The 10,211-nt window shown below is 36.0% G+C and overlaps 1 pseudogene; it reads right to left on the bottom strand.

Annotated features, from left to right (window-relative positions):
* Positions 1-860: 860 nt before the first annotated feature.
* Positions 861-2,440, bottom strand: LOC117407235 (cytoplasmic polyadenylation element-binding protein 1-B-like; annotated as a pseudogene).
* Positions 2,441-10,211: the final 7,771 nt, after the last annotated feature.

The following is a 10,211-nucleotide window of genomic DNA, read 5'->3' as shown; positions in this document are numbered from 1 at the left end:
CTTTTGTCAAAAAGCAACACATAGCCTTCCTGTTTTCTGATTTGGTGTGTAATGCGAGCAAGAAAATGTGGCGCGAGACCGAAAGTGCACAAGTAAGCACATTTTCTCTCACTGCATGAAAACTTTCTGGCAATCTCAGTATCTGGGAACCTCAGCTCAAAAAGGTTGCTAATCTTTTCACAGGATGTATAAGAATAGTGAGAATCAATTACTTTGAGAGCCCAGCGAACCTCTGCAGTCAAAATGTCATTATTTGCCACGATAGAAGACAAAGTCTTCTGTTTTCCGTCACCGACTGTCGGTGCAGTCAAGCTAGATTTAGCTATCTTTGAAGACGATACAAAAATATCCAAAATCTTTGTCCTGGCTGTAGCTGCGCATACCAATTCACCGTGTTTTTTTTCCTTTTTTATGACTGGTCAAGGCCGCTTCTCTCATATTAGAAATATCAAAACTCTTGTCACACAGTTTGCACATTGCTCGAGTCTTGTCCACATCTTTCTCCAGCCATTGACAGTACTTATCAATCAGTAGATTGTTAAATGTACACTTTCCTGGCATTTTAAACTAAATTTAATACAAAACGGATGATAAATAAGCGCATTGCCATTTGTGCTATTCGCAAAGCGTGAGCGATGACGTATGTGCCTTTGTGACCACGTTCATTACTTAGCAACCGTTTGAAGAAAAGAAAAACATGTGGAAGCAGCTCAGGAATCAGAAACAGAGTAAAAACAAAATGGTAGCCTAGGAAAAAATAGTGCTGTTCAAATTATATTAAACTTGCACTTTTTTCATGACTTTTCCAAAACTTTTAGATTTCATTTTCAAGGCCTGGACATCGTCATTTTTAATTTCCATTACTTTTCCAGGATTTCCATGACTGTACGAACTCTGTAACTGGAATCACAGCTCTTCTGATGCATCACTGGGTGATGGTTGCTGAGGATATCCATAGAGTGCTGCCAGTGCCAGCAAGAACAACAGTAGCACTTGAAGCATGCCTGATCTCTGCACAAGAAAGATCCAGGCTGGCAATTGCAGACTTGGCACGTTGAATCTTCAAGATATGGATCAATTTGGACCTTTTTAGTGAACTGTGGAGTTTTGATTTCCACAAAAACTGGACTGACTGCCTTCAGGTAACTACACTGGTTGTTGAAAGTGACACGTTGTGGCAAAGTGGCTGGTAAGGGGAACAGGAGTAGCGGTGATGCGGTGCAGGAGTGACAGGCAGACAACGGTATTCCAGTGAAAAAGGTGCTTTATTTCTTTTCCAGGTCTGGTGACCGAAAAATAAACCAATCCCCGGCGATACACAACAATGTGTAACACACGGGGATAACAATAAACAGGGCACAGTCCCGAACAAAACAAACAGACGGTCACCAGTCCTGGGTGAGTGCAGTTGTGATGGTGATTTAGTTTACACAGATAGTGCGGTGTGCAGTGGTGCTCCGGACAGTGCTGACCCTTGGCGACAGCTCCGGAGTAGTGCTTTAACTGTCTGGTGGTGAAAAACACAGACAATTACACAGACAAACACAACAAAACACAACACGTAATTATTTCTCTTATTATTTTTTAACAATGAGAGCTCCTCTCTCGATCCTTCTCTCTCCAAACGCATAACCCAAACGAAGGAAAAGAACAGCGTTACCCTGGCCCCTATATGTAATCCCGCATGATATCTAGGTAAACGGTTGCAGCTGCCTTATTACTTGCAGCTGCCCCTCGTTTACCTGTCAAATCAATACGGTCTTACAACAGAGTCTCGCTTCTTTCCAGGCTGACCCACTTCCCGGTCCCAGAAACGAACTGTCAGACCAGCCCTTCCAGATACTTCTCCTCCCGTTCTTTAGCGCCCTCACAAGTCGGGAGGAAGATTTATCACCAGAACTCATTGTATTTCTGTCACACACGTCCATATTTGTGCTTCTGTGTATGAATGCCAGCATGCATCATTCAGAGCCTCAGCATTGAACATCCTTTGCAGAGCGCCTACAAACACAGTCTTGCTGGGGTGCAGACGCTGGGAGGGGCAGCGCACAAAGTTACTGTCAGAGATCACCCAGGGAATCACCAACACATCCTTGCAACACATCCTGCGGCTGCACATCTTGAAGTAGTAGTCATCAGGGTTCAGAAAGCCCTGGGTGCAGGCCTGGAGCAGGGCTTGCACAGACTTCTCCAACTAAAACACCAGGTACACATACCCTTTGGGAGGAAAGCGATGGTGCTTGCCATCCTTACCAGGCCACTCCACACTCAGGGGACCAAACACACTGAATGTGTTGAACAGTGAATCCTGAGTAATATCCCAAGGCACCGTGCAGGAATAAAGTGGGTTCTTATAGTTCCTGGGAGGCAGCAGTCCGCACCAGGTAAGGGTGGCTTCGTTCACAGCTGCAGCCTGCCTGTGTAGTGCTGAACGGATCATCCTTAGACTCCAGAAGGACTCCAGAATAAAAAATGCATGGGGTGCAGGTCTGGATTGAGCTGTCCAAAACCTAGCTGCTCCACGGCCGGTTGACCCTGTCAGGCCTAAATTCAAATAACTCTAATACCTGTTGTTTTTCTTCAACAAGAACCATTGTCCAATTTGCTTCTTAATTAGGATTCATTTTTATGTTACATGTATACATCCAGCCATAACCTGGTGAGTTTCTAGCCAACCAATGAAGAGGATTTGTGCTGCAGTTGCACAAACTGAATGATTTGTAAATCCTGCTTCCAGGCTCATTTTGGCCATCAGCTTCATAAGAATATTTCCCCTCACAGCCCTGTTTCACACAACAATTGTTCAGATATTGTTTTTGGCATGTTTTTTTTTTCTTCTTTATATAACTATTTTAAATGTTCCTTTGTTTTTTGTCCCAGAGAAAATACCAACATTTTAAAATTAACGATTTTATTTGGGATTTGTGCTGTTTTTGTTTTAGAAGTAGAACATGTTTAAATATATTTTAGATTGTTAATGTTATTTACTTAATTGTTGAAATGAATGTTGTATTATTATAACAGAAGACTTCTCTTTGTATGTATTTTAGTATTATAGCTAACCTAGTATAACATGAGCTTCCGAAATGGCATCTGCAGCCTGTGAAAATTACAATAATTATTAAGTATTAATAATTATTAAGTATTAAGCATGGGAGATGTAGGGTGTATGTGTGCAATTTAGATGGATCTAGGATGAATTACATTGTACTGGGATCACCAACAGAGCTATCAGCCCCAAAATACTAACTTTACCAATACTCAGGTTTATCTTTTTGAATACTTTTTAAATTAAAGCAGATTGATATTGTTTGTTTAAAACATATACATGAGGTGTTTTGTTTACACAGGCAGGCCTTCACTGGCAGATAAGGACCTGTAATGTTGCATCTTGATTGGCTGAAACAGTGTTCATCATTCTATTAGGTTTATAATTGCCAGCTGGAGGCACACCAGCTAGCAGACATTGCAGTAACACTCATCTAGGAACAAACTGTACACAGTTTCTTAATATTCATTCAGAAACTCACATGCCATCATAAGTAAGTGAAGAACCAAACACACAAATGAAAGGGAATAGCATCTAATACAAGTCACTTTTATTAGATCTACTTCATTGTATTACCTACAGTATGAGCTGCTTACAAAAGGGTTCAGCTGAATTTCCACAGGCTAGGCTTGAAAACCCAAACAGTACTTTACAATAAGTATTTTTCAGCCCATTTGAAATTAGATTATACATTTAGAGTAAGTGAATGAATGGAAGAGGAAGAAAAGGCTTACAACAGAACTTAATGATTAAGATTAATCTTAAACTATTATACCAAGCTTTTTACAACACCCTATGCTGGGAAACACAATACACAGGATGGAAAAAATATTCCAGTAAGCATAAATGTATTTCCCCCCTTTACAAATAACAAATAACCTTAGGTTTTTAGGCAGTGTTTCATTTCTCCCAAAGGAACAATGCACTTATGATTTACCCTTGCATTCTAGATAAATTTAGACTTTAAAAATACCAAGAGAGGCTAATCTGATTGAACAAAGGAAAGCAGCTGGCCCCCGTATTGATAAGGCAGACTGAGTGGGTTGTGGAAATGTGGCCACGCTGCCTGATAGTCTATAGATTTTGAGTTTAGGTTTCTGAATAATGGCACCACTTCTGCATTAGCGTGTGGTCCCACAATCGAACGTCTGCAAGTTATGAATCAAATATCTGCGGTTAGGTATCGTCTGCAATGTATGTGGGTGTCCTTTTTTTGCACAGGGCTGGATTTAAAGAGCTATAGGTTTAAATTATATATATATATATATATATATATATATATATATATATATATATATATATATATATATATATATATAATTAGAAGAAGAAAAAAAAGAACTTCTGTGCACTACAATGCTTAACCCTTTCTGAAGGTTGGAGAAAGCAATGGGGAAGTATACTGGAATCATGGGAGAGTCTATGGTCTGAAGACTGGCTAAAATCATGTTTTGAGAAGACTGAAATCAGTTTTGAAGTGAGCCCTAGCTCTTTGACCTATGAGAGACTGACACAGTAAATGGGACACTGCCTTGATCTGAAAGCAGATCTTGGTTTCCATGTCACTGTACGAAACGAACGGAAGCATAGCCAGCAGCTGGGACTAAGGTCATGTACTAGCCGTACAGAAGAATTGCAATGATAACAGAATATAACTTCCTGTTTTAGAGTATGTAAGAAATGTATTTTATTTGTTGAAATGTGTAACTCAAAGGAGTTGCCTCATAAATGCAGAGAATTTGATCATTGCCCCATTTCTGAGTACATTTTAATATAGAATCAATTAAGATTGATAACATATTGTTTAGTTTGGTAGATCACATCTAAACTAAATTAACACGGTAAAACTAAGTTGATGAATTAGTTATGGGAATGTTGGATTCCATTCTGAATGGGAAGTTGAATTAATTCTTGTGCATTTTTATATGAAATATGATCGATTACAACGAGAAACGAGTACTGAAAATACTAATGCAAAGTAGACATGATCAGCCATAAATAATATTAGTATATTAACCATGTATGCTAATAATGTTACGGTCGTTGTAATCGTTTGACTATGAAATCAATGAACTGTATACTATTAACCTCTAACCAATCGCCTTTCCTTTCTGTAATATTAGATTAGTTGTGCACCCTTTTTATTCTTAAATAAAATATTGTTTTATGTTTCTGACACGTTGTGTGAATGTTGATTATTGTCAAGGGAATCCAAGTTCTACATGATCCTGAACTTATCATTTCTCACATTTTGACATCCCTGAGTGGGCGACTATAGACTAATTTTTATATTTAACTACATATATTTGTATACCGAATTCACTGCATCACAGATTTAAAAAAAAAATGCATCACAGTATCTAAAACTGTTTAATGATTAACTTTTACATTACAGTGCCTTGTCTAGTTCACTATGTTTTTGGAGGAAGCGCTGTGTAACTGCAGTGCACAATAAAGACAGACTGATTTGCCATGCCAGAAAAAATAAAAAATAAAACTAAAACGCAGGCTGTGACAGTTAAACAAGTTAAAACTGGTGATGGAGTCGGAAATCACATGTGATGGCTAAATGCATTCATTTGTTACATATATACTGTATATATAGTGGGAACTGATTTGATTCTTAATACAAGAATGATAAAATGCGACTGATGTGTATCTGAGTGTCGTACATCCCAGTGCTGCCTGTATATATATATATATATATATATATATATATATATATATATATATATATGTTTATTTATTTATTAAAAAATAATTATAATTTTCATATTTTGTACTCAATAAAAATGCTCATGGACCAAGACAAACTTGCCCTGATGTGGCACTAAATCGATAAAAAAAAAGGTCTTGCACACTATACCGCACGATTAAAAAAGAATCAAAACTATAATGCTAATTATTTTTAATATGTAGATTATAGAGCCAGAGTAATCAGCCACTCGCCGAAACAGCATTATTCTCCAGTCATCTTATATAGGGTTACCATGTGGCTCCAGATAAACCGGACGCTGTGAGACAGAACGGGATTTCAAACTTGCCCCTAAATTGAAATAAATGAAGGTGTAAATGAACCATCCTTAGCTATAATTAATAATGGTGCTTAAATACCCGCATGCGCGTCAAATAATTGCATTATACTAAGAATGAATTGCAGCCAGTCGCTATTTTTTTCTGTTTGTTAAAATTCAATCGTCCATATTATTCTGCAAATACAATCCCATCATCATCTTGTTGCTCTATCTATAGATTAGCTATTCGTTCATTTAGATCTGATCAGAAGCAGCTGATCTGTGTGAATTGTTTGCTGCGCCCAAGCAATTCCACCACAGCAGGATTAATCTCAGCAAAGGTGGAGCTCATTTATACGTGAATTACTTTCAATTTAGGGGGAATTTTGAAATCCCGGTCTGTCTCAAAGCGTCTGGTTAATCTGGAGCCATATGGTAACCCTATCTTATATGTACATTTTATTTTACAGCTTCATATCACTCGAGCTACTGCAGCAAAAGGTTATACATGTCATCTGAAAACTTTGTTTTAACTTAAAAATGTGAACAATGGGAAAAAACTAGGATATATTTTCAAACATTTTCACATTGTTCCTTACGCAGCACTTCTCCTATAAAACCTGTCTAGCTCATTAAGAGCAGCATGAGAAGCAGCTAAGTATAAGGAAGAGTACAGAATGGGGGTTTTGGAAACAGGCATGCCTAATTGAAAATGTCAGTTGTGTTTAATAGCTAATCCCTGGCTGTTTTGCAAAAGCTTGTTTCCATGACACTGCTTGTGTGGATTTGCAAGTAGTATAGCAGTAAAGTTTTTATTAACAAGTAACGAGATGAACAAGATTTTGTAAATAATGATTATGTATTATCCCAATTTTATTAAAAGGTTTCATCTGATTTTGCAAACTATCATAGTTAGCTTGATCTGTTCATCTAGTATATTGTAACATTTTCATGTTTAGGAAGCAGTACTCATGGAGACGGTGTTGAATTCTCAAAATGTTTGTTTTATTTGAAACTACAGAGAATTCCTGTCAGGGGACAGAATTCACGGCACCAAAATAATAACCCTATGTTTTATCCTTGGCACTTTGACTGCATATTCTCTCCGGTCACAGCTCACACGCTCACTCAGTCGCACCCACAGTTTCTCATTCAAGTTCAGCGCTGGACTGTCTCCAGGCCCCAGGCTCATGCACCTCCTTATATAACCACTCGTCATTTCCTGCCGCTGTCCACCTCATCAGCCAGTCACATCCATGCTCTGCAACCCACGAGAACAGCAACACACATTCTCCCCAATCATTCACTCACTCCCCCTTCCCATGCTAAGTAACGCCATGACCCATTCCCCTTACTATACATGTAACATAAAAGCCAGCCGAGACAAACTGAACAGACAACATGTCCTGCAATAAAGCAATTATCCGGGTTGTTACAATATATATTTTAATTTGAAAGTAAAAATATATGAAAGCATGACGACCGTTATGTACAAAAATCCTCACTAATATACAATTGAACAAGAACTGTTGAGTATTTATTTTCAATTCATACAGTATTAAATGGCAGTGTTTATATCTGATAGTGAAAAAGAAATAAATGAATATCAAGATAGATATATAAATAAATAAATAAATAAATGTCTATATATTGATGTATTTAAATATTTATTAATGTATTTATTTATTTATGTTTTACTTTTACAAAATATATAGGCTATTTGTCAAGTGGGGAACACAAATCGCATTACTCTCATCAACCAGTATCGAGAGGAACCATACTTCCTTGTGCCAATAGGGACCAAGATGAGCATTACACTGACAGGAACCAACATTTTTCAGAATCTCAGAATGATGATGATGATGATGATGATGATGATGATGACGACTCGAAAAATCTCCAAAATAACAAAGTCCCGAGAAATCTCAGTTGAAATCTTCATCTTTCAAAATACTACTTGTTTTCTCAACTAATCGTGTAGCACTGACACTGACAGTATAACACGCTTGCAAACTGTATTATATTATTTATATTATATAAAAAATATATAAGATTTTTTTGCAGGCAAATGTATTTTAAAACAGAAATAAATCATTTAATATAAATGATATAGACGTCACAATAAGTGCGTTTCCTAGTATATTTCCATGTTGACAAAACAAGTAAATTGTCATTAAACTCTGATGTCCTGTAATATACATATGCGTGGATAAAACTCCCTGGGGTCTTCATAACAGGTTTTTGTGTGTGTGTGTGTGTGCGATGCGTGCGATTAGTCCTTCTTAAAATATCAATAAATCCTTAATATAAATGATACAGATGTCAAAATAAATGTGTTCTATAGTATATTTCCATATTGACAAAACAAGTTAATTGTCATTAATAATATACATATGCATGTATACAAGTGCCTGGGATCTGCAAAAATCTGCAAAAAAAAAACAGGAGAAAAAGGAGAAGGACATTTTGACCTTACTTTGGCGACTTATTTCTCATACTGTATGACAGGTATTGACTTTTTTTCTACATTTCACATAGTGTTGGGAATAACAAATTAAAAGTGAAATGGTGCTTTTGGCTGATTTACTTTTGCTGCGCCAATACCCTGAAAACACATAAACTACCCTTGCTGTATAGAGAGTCTCTGGCAGTTCTCGCTGATAACTTGGCTGGGGAACTACCGTTCCTCTCAGTTGCAGACAGATATATATATATATATATATATATATAAATCTCAGACCTGGTATAAATATGGTTTGTGAAAAGTAACTATTATTTGAAAATAATTAAATACAGATTGCAGAAAGTAACTATTATTTGAAAATATTTAAATATGGTTTGTGGAAAGCAATTATTATTTGAACATACTTAAATATGAGTAAAGTAGTTGAAATTCTAAGCAGGTTAAGCCCTGTCCTTGTTAACCACTCATTTATCTTTTGGAAACTGCTCTATTTCAATTAGATTTAATTAGATCAATGAATTGAAATATTTGAATATTTTATTTCAGTGGGTAAATATTTGAAAACAATAAAAATATCTTTAACCACTGGTTTAATGGCCTGTTTTGAAGTTATTGAATTGAACATGTTTAGCATTTTCCTCATTAGAAATCCTCCTCAACCACCATGTGGTAATTGCAAAACTTGGTACATAACTATACATTTAGGGTATTTTTTAAATATTTTCAAATAGTATTTGTTTTCTGCAAAATAAAAAAATACAAAAAAAAATAAATTAATATTTGACTTTGTGCAATTCATATTTGAATATTTCAACTATTTGAAATAGTTGGTGTTTACAAATAAAATATCAAATACAACTATATTTGTCCCAGGTCTGATTATATATATATATATATATATATATATATATATATATATATATATATATATAGTAGTGGTGGTAAGAATCCTAGCATACAACCTTTATCTTTTCAGCAGCAGTGACAACCAAGGGAATTCAAAAAATAATTTTTGACGGACACAGACAATTTTTTTCACCTTCAAGTATCCCGTGGGCCAGATGACATCGCTCTGTGGGACATATGTTTGACACCCCTGATCTAGAGAGTCATTAATGTTTTAAATAATGCACATATCAATCTTAATTAATTACTTTTCTTTTACTTTTTTTTTTTTTTAATCAAGCAGAAGTTTCCAACTCGAACTGCACCTTATGTACCAAAAAACATATATTGTATATACAAAGGCATAATTACATTTACATAGTAAAGCAAATACAAATTCAATTTACATAACGCTATCACAAAGCATTCGGGTGCTTTACAATTAATTAGAATGAGTACATACAATACAGATGGTCTTAAAGATAACCTAAGAAGGGAAAGCAACAGAGAAGAGGCGAGTCTTGAGGGACTAGGAAACAAAAGAAAAGCGAGTTCATGGCAGATAGCATAAGTACAATCAAGAGGTGAAGACAAGGACAAGGGTAAAAGATTGTGATGTGAATCCAGATATTTACATGTTTAAAAACAAAGTCATCAAAAAAATACAACGGACAGAAACACATTTTATTTTAATCATTTCAGGGCACACTACAACTATGTTTTCTGTTTCTGTTATCACCTGTATGAAGTTGCTCGTTATATTTATTTCTAAATCTTTACATAATATACTTCTAGACTT

Source organism: Acipenser ruthenus, chromosome 10 (genome assembly GCF_902713425.1).
Source record: "Acipenser ruthenus chromosome 10, fAciRut3.2 maternal haplotype, whole genome shotgun sequence".
NCBI lineage: Eukaryota > Metazoa > Chordata > Actinopteri > Acipenseriformes > Acipenseridae > Acipenser > Acipenser ruthenus.
The sequence above is the reverse complement of the archived record's forward strand: the minus strand, read 5'-3'. Positions and strand labels throughout refer to the sequence as shown.